Genomic DNA, 11578 nt, shown 5'->3' on the forward strand with positions numbered 1-11578 from the left:
AGGCTTTGTTGTTTCTGTTGTTAGGTGCTGTCAAGTCAGTTCCAACCCATAGTGACACCATGTACAACAGAACGGAACACTGCCCAGTCCTGCGCCATCCTCACAATTGTTGCTATGCTTCAGCCCATTGTTGCAGCCACTGTGTCAGTCCATCTCATGGAGGGTCTTCTTCTTTTTTACTGACCCTCTATTTTACCAAGCATGATGTCCTTCTCCAGGGACTGGTCCCTGCTGATAGCATGTCCAAAGTATGTAAGACAAAATCTCGTCATCCCCACTTCTAAGGAGCATTCTGGCTGTTCTTCCAAGACAGATTTGTTTGTTTTTCTGGCAGTCCATGGTATATTCAATATTCTTCACCAACACCATAATTTAAATGTATCAATTCTTCCCCAGTCTTCCTTGTTCATTGCCCAGCTTTCACATGCATATGGGGGGATTGAAAATGCCATGCCTTGGGTCAGGCATACATTAGCCTTCAAAGTGACATCTTTGCTTTTTAACACTTTTAAGAGGTCATTTGTAGCAGATTTGCGCAATGCGATATGTCATTTGATTTCTTGACTGCTGCTTCCATGGGTGTTGATTGTGGATCCAAGTAAAATGAAATCCTTGTCAACTTCAATATTTTCTCCACTTATCACAATGTTGCTTATTAGTCCATTTGTGAGGATTTTTGTTTTCTTTAAGTTGAGGTGTAATCCACAGTGAAGGCTGTAGTTTTTTTTATCTTCATCAGTAAGTGCTTCAAGTTCTCTTCCCTTTAAGCAAGCAAGGTTGTGTCATCTGCATATCGCAGGTTGTTAGTGAGTCTTCCTCCAGTCCTGATGCCATGTTCTTCATATAGTCCAGGTTCTCAGATTATTTGCTCAGTATACAGATTGAATAATTATGGTGAAAGGATACAATCCTAACACACACTTTTCCTAATTTTAAACCACACAGTATCCCCTTCTTTTGTTCAAATGACTGCCTGAGTCGTGAGGATTAGAGTCCCTGGGAATAAGGAGAATGTGATACAGGTGAGGTCCTTGCCATAGAGGAGGTAGAAAGACTGATACTTTGGCCCAAGTGAATACTAGGAGGGAGATGGGAGACTTAGATGGTGCAGTTGTAAGAAGCACACGTATTTGCTTTTACTCTCTTGGAATATAACTTCCATCCAAAAATCGGGCAGACTGGTGACATGGATGTGTGGGCTCCCAGGAACCTGCTAAGTGGCAGATACTAAGCCTCTGAGGAACTGATTGCAACCACATCTAAAAGGGCATCTCAGGCTGGGTTCTCTAGAGAAGCAAAATCAGTGAAGCTGATTTATATATGTGTGTGTGTATATATATATATAGAGAGAGAGACAGAGAGATTGAGGAGAGATTTATATTAAGGAAATGGCTCATGTGATTGTAGAAGCTGGAAAGTCCCAAGTCTGTGAGTCAGGCTGGAGGCTTCTTCTGACTCATGTACCCTCAGGGGCTGGAGAACCCAAGAGCGGCCAGTCAGACAGCAGGGCTCTGGCCCACAGGCTGCAGAGGCCAAGGAATCCCAAGATTGGCAGGTAAGACAGCAGACCTCTTGGTCACAGGCTGTGGAGACTGACAAATCCCAAGATTGGCAGGTAAACTGCTAGCTCAAGTCCCAAGACTCAAAGGTCAGGTGAGGAGCCAGCTGCAGGATCCAGAGAAAACAAAAGCCCTCAAGCCTTGCCAGAAAGTCCACATATATTGGAGGCAGGCCACACGTCCAAGGAAATTCCCTTTCAGCTGATCGGCTGCTCACAGCAGATCCCATCATGTAGGTGATTAGATTATATCAGATCTCATTATGGAGGTGATTACAGCATTCCATAGCTGCCAAACCACATCATAACTGCCGAACCACTGAGAATCATGGCCCAGCCAAGCTGGCACACAACCTTAACCATCACGAACAGGATTAAGTGATCATGGGACAGGCATAGCAGGAAAAGGATGAGTCTGAGACTGTGCTTGTATGACAAGCAGGGACTCCAGAAGCTCCCCAGGTCCAGTGGAGTGCTGCAGCCAGCTTGTGCCAGCTTATGGGAGCCAACTGTGCACATCTCTTCCCAACTCTGTGTTTAGTGGCATCATGTCGTTAGCTTAAAATTGGCCAAAGTGGGAGGATTTACACCAAGGAAAGAGGCAAATGCTACATGACAGGGCTCCTCCCACCCCACACAGAAACTGAGAATCGTTGTTAAACATTTACAGGCTTAGCACTGCCCATGGCCCTGAAGAGGGGCCTTAGAGGTGCAGGAGGGCCGTCGGCTCACAGAAGCCTGGGGCTGGGAAGAGGAGACAACTAAAAGCGGAGCTTCTCAAGTGGAAGGCGGTAGCTGGGATCAGGGCCTTTAGTGGAGACTACCAGCATGACCCTCACAGCCAGACAGGACCAGTCACACCTCAGTGGTCAGAGTGAGCTTCTGGTGAGATCCTAGAGAACTGTGATAGCTGAGGTCTCCGATGAGCCTGAGATCCTCTTCTCCCGTACCACAGTGAGTTCAAGTAAGTACCTTATGCTACAAAATGCGTCCTTGATATACAGCAGGACGAGGACAGGCCATCTCAAGGCTGTGCATTTTCCTGAAAGAGACTGGGTCATCTAAATGAGACTGTTTAAACCTGAAGTTATTGAGATGTCATTGATGGATAAGTTCAAATTTAGAGTTTCCTGTCCCCGTGGTTGCTACCTGTGGGGTGGGAGCTTATGAGAAAGATATCATGGGAAATAAAGACTCTATGGTATCTTCGTATGTCTTTGCAGAGCATATACATTTGCAACTTGTCTACCTAAGAAACAACCAACCAATTGCCGTAGAGGCAACTCTGACTCCTGGTGACTCCACGTGTATCAGAGTGGAACTGTGCTCCATAGGGTTATTTCGTTGTTGTTGTGCTTCAGGTGAAGGGAGGACTTGTCAGCAATGGCAACTGGACCCTTGGTTTCGAGAACACAGTCTACAAGGTAGAGACAATGGACCCTGACTGGCAGAGACTGCTTTGCAGAGAATGAAATAGCATGGGGGATATCTTTAGCCAGTTTTCATTCTGCAGATTCTGACTCCAACTCTAGCAGCTTCTACTTCTCAGGATGCTTGGCATCTGAGCTTGGACCAGCACTTCTGACTGCGTAGAAACCCTGCAGCTGGGAAGTCTTGAAGAGCGTAGGGGATGAGGGTAGAGGGGTGGATGCATAAAGGGGCAAAATCAACAGACTCAGTTCTTCTGTCTTGCTCTGCCTCCCCATCCCTGCCCCCCCAAAGAACAACAGGGATGCAGATGGTGCTTTTCCATGTGAGGAGCCAGTCCAGAGCCTTCTCTCCAGCTCGGGGACCATCAGTCAGGCACTTATCACCCCCCTCCTGAGGCCCCCATGGGATGACGGCCTGCTTTCCAGGAGGCCTCACCACCTCATTAGTGGATCTGCACTCACTGTTCCTTCTTTCCCCATTTCTCTTAAATAGCTTCAAAACATAGCATTCTTAGCTGAAGCTCGGCTCTAAGAAAACATCTTTCCCGCCCACCCCTCCTCCCATACACTCAATCCTAACAATTTAGTTCCATCATCCGTGCAACGTGGAAAACTCAGGGGCCCAGCTATAAGCCCCCACGCTGGCTCTTCCTCCCCCTCTCCTCCTTGGCCTCAGAGAAGTCTCCTGGAGGCAGTCCTTGCCCTGTGCGGTAGGGGGCTGACCCTGGGCTCCCAGGGGCCAGTCCACTTCCTGTGGCTGCATCTGCTTCTTTCAGTTACAGTCCTCCCCTCCTCTCTTGTCTTTTGCAATTTTGGCCCCTTCAGAGAAAAAGCAGATGACTTCTGAGAAGCTTGAAGCTCCAATATTGCTCTCATTTTTTTCCAAAGCGCTCCCTGCCTCTCCTTCTATTTTCGGCAACAACTTCCATTGAGTTTCAAAGCTCAGGAACAGCTCCACTGAGGTTTCGAGCTGATTTCACATTTACAGCTCAGGAAAAGCCTTGGATGCGGGCACTCGTGGCTGGTGCAGGCTGATCGGGACCCTCACTCCCCAACAGGGCAAGACCCTCAAGAAAATCCTGCAGAAATAACTCCTGCCAAAGGAAATGACCTTATTCATGGGACCACCTTTGAGTTGAGGAGATAACACTCCTTTGTTCAACATGCCTTTATCGAGCACCGTCTGTGTACTTACTGTACTGTTGTTGGTAGTTACTGCCAAGTTAATTCCAACTCATGGCAACCCCATGTGTACGGAGTAGAACTGCTCCAGAGGGTTTTCCAGGCTTTGAGCTTTTGGAAGCAGATCTCCAGGTCTGTCTTCCAAGGTGCCTCCGAGTGGGTTCCAGCTGCCAACATGTCAGCTAGTAGATGAGCACTTAACCCTTTACGCCCACACATGGACTTCCCCACTGGGATAAATACAGAAGTTCCTATGATGTGAGCCTAGCCTTGAACGTGGTTACAATTAAGTTGGAAAGGCCAAACATAGGTATATAAATAAACAACTAAAACCACAGATCAGTCAATTGGAATTGGCAAATGAATGGGCAGGTTGGCTCAGGCCCAAAATGGTTCAGAAGTTGATTGTAACCATCTGCTTACTTATCAGTTTCCCTCCCTAGACTGTGAGCTCGTAAAGGGCAGGGGCCATGTGTTACTTATCTTGTATCTCCAGTACCTAGCACAGTGCCTGGCACACACTTAGGGCCCAGTCCATGTTTATTCAATGAACGAAGGAGACGTGACCTCTAGTGGGAGGGCTGATAGGGAAGGCTCTGTGGAGGAGTAGGACTTAAGGTGGACGTGGGCAGGCAGGAGGGTGTCCTCTTTATATTGCTCTACAGAGGGCCCTGCCCCAGTGAGAAGACTGAGCCCTGGGAAGGTAAAGCTGCAGGGCTTCCCTCTCCAAGCTTCCTACCACCAGGCTCGGCCTTTTGTGGAGCACCAGAAGGGGTGGGATGGCACAGAGGCAGAATCACGCTGGCTTCTTTGCCATCATCATCATCTCAGGAACAGGGGCCTGGGGTGGGATCTGGGGCCAGTTCCTCCCTGGGACACTCTGCAGAGACCTGCCCTGGCCATTCTGTCTAGAGTCAGTTCACCCCCCACCCAAAGATACTCTATCATGTGGGCCTGTTCCTTTCTTCTGTGATGCATATGACAATCTGAAATTATCCTGTTGGTTTGTTTGAGGTCAATGGACCAAGCCTTGTCTGTCTCACTGTCTCCCTGGGCCTGCAGTGACTGGCTCCTGGGCAGTGCTCTGTTGCATGATTTGAAGGGTCTTCCTGGCTCTTGGGGAAGCCTTTGCAGCTGGGGAGGAGGCTATAGACAGGAATGCTTTACTGAAGGGCAGGCCTTGGGGTGAAGACTTCCCCTGAGTGCAGGCCATTCCCTGCTCTGGGGACAGGCTGTGTGGTCCCTGGCGGCAGCCAGCCTGGCTGTTTATGAGGTGCTGGTGAGAGATGCTTGGGCTGAGAGCCCAGGAGCAGGTGCCCTTCACATAGCCCTTCCACGGAGCCTCTGCTGTCCTTCTCTCCTTCCTGGAGCTATTGGTCACAGGTGCTGCACTGGCCCCAGACAGAGGGGGAGGGGGCTGGCTCCAGTGGCCTCCTTATTGCCATCAACATACCCCGAAGGTGCCAAGTCACCTCATGACTCCACACTGCGCAGGACCCCCTCTCTGGACTCTCACTCTTGTCCCGCTGCTGCACATGGCCTTTCTATCCAAAGTTTCCCGTTCGGAGTCACAGCCACTTAGGTGTTTATCAATAAATTAACTGGGCTAATAGCCTAAGAGTGTTACCCTTCTAATAAGATGTCCAGAGTCTTGGGACATTGCACGTTAATCCAAGGGAGTTCAATTTAATCCAATGTACGTTTACTAAACTCACAGTACCCCTTGGGAGGGGGGAACCATTGCTGTTGAGTCCATTCCAACTCATGGCGACCCTGTAGGACAGAGTAGAGCTGCCCCATAGGGTTTCCAAGGCTGTAAATCTTTATGGAAGCAGACTGCCACATCTTTCTCCCACGGAGCGGCTGGTGGGTTCGAACCTCTGACCTTTTGGTTAGCAGCTGAACGCTTAACCACGGAACCACCAGAGCTCCTTCAACTCACAGTAGTGTTTCTAAACTGGACATGGTTCGTGCACTGTGATGGCATTTCAGATGCAATGTGATGTGATGGGGACAGGGAGGGAGAGAATCCTTTGAGGGGCTCCCTGGCAGCTTCCAACCCACAAATAATTGCTGAGTCTGAACTTCACGATGGGAAGAGCCACCAGGCGCATCCCGCCTTCCCAGTGCTCTCACCCCGGACTCCTGAGGAGGCGCCGTCCACGCTGCGGCATGATGAGCAGGGCTTGGAGCCCTCCTCTGGGCCCTGCCTGGCTCTGTGCTGACCTTGGCGGGAGGGGTCAGTCCACCCTAAGACTGCTTTATACATGATCTCTGCTTCTGGGGTTTTCCTTTCCTTGGAAGTAAGACTTGGCAAGGTCTGTGGGCCTGGGGAGAGAGGTCATCAGCTGGATCATCTTTAATAAAAATGAGCTCTCTGCTTCTAGGCAGGGGCACATGGAATCATGGAAATATATCGATCACGTAGTTATAAAGGGATTAAAAGGCTACAGGCTTTAAGGGATTAAAAATCTTCCCGCCTGGGTCCTACCATCTCCCTTCCAGTTAAGAGGCAGACGAGAAAGCCCAGGTGCTTGCACCCTTGGCAGGGAGGAGTGGGGCCCCCAGGTACAGCACTCTACTTCCCTGGGTCTCCATCCTTCTTGGTGAGCAGAGAAGATGGGACTTGACTAAGGCTCCCTGAAGTTTGCTTTTTAGAATATTAGTCCCAGGAGACTCTTCATGAGAAAAGTAGAGTTGCTCCCCCTCTTGCCCCCTGCCTGGAGATTCACGATCCACATTAGCTTAGTAAAGGCTCTGAGGACTGTTAAAGACAGCTGTTTAATGCTGTTTAATTTGGCAAGTCCCACATTTAGGAGATTGTGAAATCCTTTCCTTTCTTGTCACCTACCGACATCCAGGGATCTGGGGTTCCTTGCACTTGGAGAATGTGGGCGAGGCCGTCTCCGACACATCGTGATCTCCATTGGAGCCCTGGCTCACATTTCCTGCAGCCCCCTGCCATCAGTAGTCACGTGTGTGGGTCTGTGGGTGCTGTCAGCTCTCATGTCCAGTTTGTGTTGCAACCCCAGTGGCTCCTCAACTTGCCAAAGCCCAGGCCCTGGACCCTACAGGCTCCCAGAGACTCCTGGCTGCACAGACACTCCACGGACATCACCCACCTTTTCTTGGGTCCCCCACTAATCCTGCATTTAAAGGGCCAGCTCTGCATGGCAGTTTCTGTTCACAAAATCACTGAGAAGACAGTTTTTCAATTGCCTCCTGCAGCTTATTTCAGGCTCAAACTCACATTGAAGTTTAACCCAGATCACCCCCCGTGCACGGACAAGCCAGATTCACGTGTTTGTTTATGGTGGATTGTGTGCCTCTCAGAGGAAATGAGGGGAGAATTCTCCAGGGCTTAATTTGGTGGCTGAGAGGTCAGCATATAGGAGCCGCTGGAGAGAGCAGGGTGTGCTTCTAGGACCAGTTGTACTACTTATTCCTAATGTGCTCCTAACCACATTGGGCCTCCCTTTCCTCATGGGCTGAATGGGAACAATGATCCCTGCTGTGTCTATTTCTCAGCTTTCTTGTGGAGATCCAATATATCAACGGGCATGAAAGCATTTTGCCACCTCTAAGGTGCTATCTGGAAACCCTGGGTAGTGCAAATGGTTAACATGCTCAGCTGCTAACCGAAAGTTGGAAGTTTGAGTTCACCTAGAGGCACCTCGAAGAAAGGCCTGGTGATCTACTTCTGAAAAATTAGCCATTGAAAACCCTATGGAGCACAGTTCTACTCTTGCATATATGGAGTCAACATGGGTCAGAATTGATTCAATAGCAACTCATTTTTTTAAGGTGCTATCCAGTGGGTTCACATTGCAGGCACATGAATTAATCTCTATGCACTGGGAAAACAGATAGAGAAAGAAAGAATTTAATTATGGGTGAACATGAGATGCTGTTGTCCATGATTGCCATAGCCATCAAGTTGCCCCTGATTCATGACAACCCCATGTACAACTCAGCCCTGAGCCATCTCCATGGACTGTTGTAATCCATAGTGTTTTTATTGGCTAATTTTTGAAAGTAGATCACCAGGCCTTTCTTCCTATTCTTAGTCTGGAGGCTCCATTGAAACCTGTTCAGCATCATAAAAACAAACAAAAACCAAACCCATTGAGTCAATTCCAACTCATAGTGACCCATAGGACAGCTCACAGGACAGAGTAGAACTGCCCCATTGGATATCCAAGCCTTTCTCCTGAGGAGTGCCTGGTGGGTTCGAATTGCCAACATTTTGATTAGCAGCCAAGCTCTTAACCACTGCACCGCCAACATCATAGCAACACACAAACCTCCACTGACAGATGGGTGGTGGCTGTGTATTAGCTGCATTGGCTGGGAATCAAACCTGGGTCTCCTACCTGAAAGGCAAGAATTCTACCACTGAACCACCGATGTCCCTGAACAGGAGATAGGATTCGTGAATTTGCTGTTTCCTCAGCTGGTCTCAGCTGCTGGTGTGAGCATCCCGTGTCACTGTGACTCGAGCGTTTAAAGACATATGAGTTTCCATACACCATGGCCCTGCAATGCCAGCCAAATACTTTATCTGGTACTCAACCAAGGCAACAGACATTGGTGGCAGCACTGGAGAAAACACTGCCCGTGTTGGCTTTCTCCACGGGCAAGATGCTGGGGCACCTGTTGTTAAGCCTAACTCCCACGCCAAATGCACCTCCTTTCTACAGGTGTGGTGCTCATCTCCACCAAACACCTCTGACAGGGACTCCACAGGCTTCAGAAGGTGAGAGAATAGATCTTCACCTGCGGAGGGGATGCAGAGGGAAGGACAGGCTGAGCCCAAGAGGGCTGTGGCAGGAAGCTCCGTGTTACCAGCCTTCCCTCCCAGGACACGAGTTTGACAATCATTGACAGTCTGCGCAGCCCCCTGCTCCCCAAGGGCTTGCTTTTGCGGGCAGTGGCTCTCCCCAGCCCCTCGCCATTGACCGCGGCAGTGTGCCTGCATAGTAGCACAGGTACACAGGCTCTTTGCAGACTCGGCCCTCCCCCTCTCATTCATGCTGCAGCTCATTCACTCTGCCTGGCGCTGGCAGGCTGCGGCTGGGCGCCATCACTCCAACTCCTTCAGGCAATTTATTTCTGGCTGTGCGTGCGTGCGTGCGTGTGTATGGAGGAGAGGGAGCGAGGGAGGCCTCTCCTCTTACAGGGGGATTCTTTTTACTTCCAGCCACAATTGCTCCCTGACTTACAGGTTTTGTTGCCACGGACTGAGCCCCTGGTTCGGGACTGGCACTGTGCTAGGCACTTCACATGCATTGTCTTGTTTAATGCCTCTCTGCCACCTTTAAGGTAGATATCAGCAATGCATTTTGTATACGATGAACTGATGGGTAGAAATGTTAAGTAAAATGTCCCAAATCAAACAGATAGCAAATAACAGAGCTGGGCTGGTGCCCCAGGCCATCAGATCCCAACACCAGTATCCTTGTCACTGCACCGTATTACCTGCTGCCTCTTCTAGAGGTGGTTGCCAGGATGTCACTTACCTCCACCCCCCTCTTTATTATGTTTTCATGCAACCCCAACACCTGACTGATTCCCCCTGGAACATGTGGCTTGGATGATCTGGGAATGGCTGAATTCCGAGAGCCCCCAGATGTCTCAGAATCGAGGCTGGTGGCACCATGTCCATTGCCTGCGCCTCTCCTGGCTCCGTCTCAAACCTTTCCTCACTCTAACCTGTCTTCTTTCCCAGAATAGTTCTGCCCCATTTTACTGAAGCATGCTATTAACACACGCGCACACCATAACTATCTGCAGGAAGGGCTCTGAATTGTCAGAAGATCTAGGTTCAAATGCTGGCTCCACCAGCATCCAGCTTTGCAACCCCAGACACTCCATTTAATCTCTTTGAGCCTCAGTTTTCTCATCTTGGATAAGGGAAGGATAATCGGATGGGCTTCTCCAGAGATGATTAATTAAAAGCACATTATAAACTGTATGAGTGTAGTCCTGTACCAAGGATTACTAAGCACTTTGTGTTATGGTCTATGTCAGACCTGGAAACTGACCACTGGGTCTCATCTTTGGCCCTGGTGAAGCTTGGGTCAGTAGGAATGACATGACCCAGCTCCGTCTCTGGCCTGGGAAAGACCTTCTCCTTCCCCAGGATGGAACAGGCTTGACTCTCTTGACCCTTCACAGAGATTTTCCTCATGACCACTTTGTCTGGCTCCAGAACAAGAGGCTGGCCAGCCATGCACTGCAGCCAGACCACAGCTGGCCCTGGCAGCTGCCTCTGGGAGCTTCAGGGTTAATGTCTGTGCGTCAAAGTTACAGGGAGAGAAGGGGCCCTGGTGAGGATAGTGGTGGTGGTGGTGGTGAAGCCAGACCTCCCTTTAACATCTTTGCTTGAGAACTAAGCTATAGAAGTTTAGAGATGGAGGGAGACAGCTGCACCCCCAGGGAAGTGAAGGAGGGGTCTTGTGACTGACAGCATCACCACGCCTGGGTTCTGCATCTGAATGCAGCCAGGGACAGAGAGCCTGGAGCCTGACCACGGACCCTGCCAGGAGGGATGGAGGTTAATCATCTCCCTTTGGGTATGCTGAGCCACAGGCTGCTTACACACCTCCTTTCTGCCCCCGAGCTTTCCCAACCCTTGCAACAACCTCGGGAGGTAGGCAGAGTGGGCATAACCCCATTTCACAGATGGGGTCAGAGAGGTTAAGAGGTGAAGGTTGAGCAGAAGAGAGGGTGCCAAAATGCTGGAGGTCCAGACACCCTGCCAATGGACGTCACTGCAAGGCTCAGACCCTATAGGATTGTCAGCAGAAGGTGGCAGGCAGGCATTGCAGGTGGGGCACACAGATATTTGCTCCCCTTTCCCTGTCCAGAAAGGTGGAAGGTTGCCCCTCAGCCTTGGGGTGATGGCCAGATGGCTCTCCGGGGAGATCCTACCTGGACCCTCATTCAGACTTATTTCCAAGACAGCTACAACTTACCCTCGACATTACGAGAGCCAGGAGAGACTGAAGCTGGAGCTGAAATGCCCAAGTCACTCACAAAAGTGGCCCTTCAAGTCTACTCTCTAGGTGCCGCATGCCTCCCACTAAAGCAAGGAAACCCCTAAAGCCAAGAAAAGAAGCAGGTTCATCTTACCCCGGGACTCAGAAAGAAGAGCGCTCTGGGCTTCCACTCCGCTCTTACAGGTCTGTGAGGATTAGCTGCTCCAGTGCTTTAACAATAAACGGAATTAAAGGGGAGGAATGCAGGAGTTTTCTTTCCCAGGACTGTAACCAGGCAGCCTTAAAGGGGAGTGAAAGTCGCTAGGGTGGCTGGCACCTCTCCTTCCTTTCCTCCGCTCTGCATCCCCTCCCTCCTAGCTGCATCCCGTCTGATTCAGAAAAATGCTTTTTTGAAGGGGCCCTTTTAT

The 11578-nt window shown here is 50.0% G+C and overlaps 1 protein-coding gene across 1 annotated transcript in view; it reads right to left on the bottom strand.

The window, feature by feature from the left end:
• The window catches only part of CAMK1G (calcium/calmodulin dependent protein kinase IG), a 34226-nt gene extending 22849 nt beyond the window's left edge, over positions 1 to 11377 (bottom strand). The window contains exon 1 of the mRNA XM_012555235.1: positions 11305 to 11377. The gene's annotated coding sequence lies outside the window, so the exon portion shown is untranslated. The remainder of the gene's footprint in view (positions 1 to 11304) is intronic.
• Positions 11378 to 11578: the final 201 nt, after the last annotated feature.

This window comes from Trichechus manatus, unplaced genomic scaffold (genome assembly GCF_000243295.1).
Source record: "Trichechus manatus latirostris isolate Lorelei unplaced genomic scaffold, TriManLat1.0 scaffold00035, whole genome shotgun sequence".
Classification (NCBI taxonomy): Eukaryota; Metazoa; Chordata; class Mammalia; order Sirenia; family Trichechidae; genus Trichechus; species Trichechus manatus.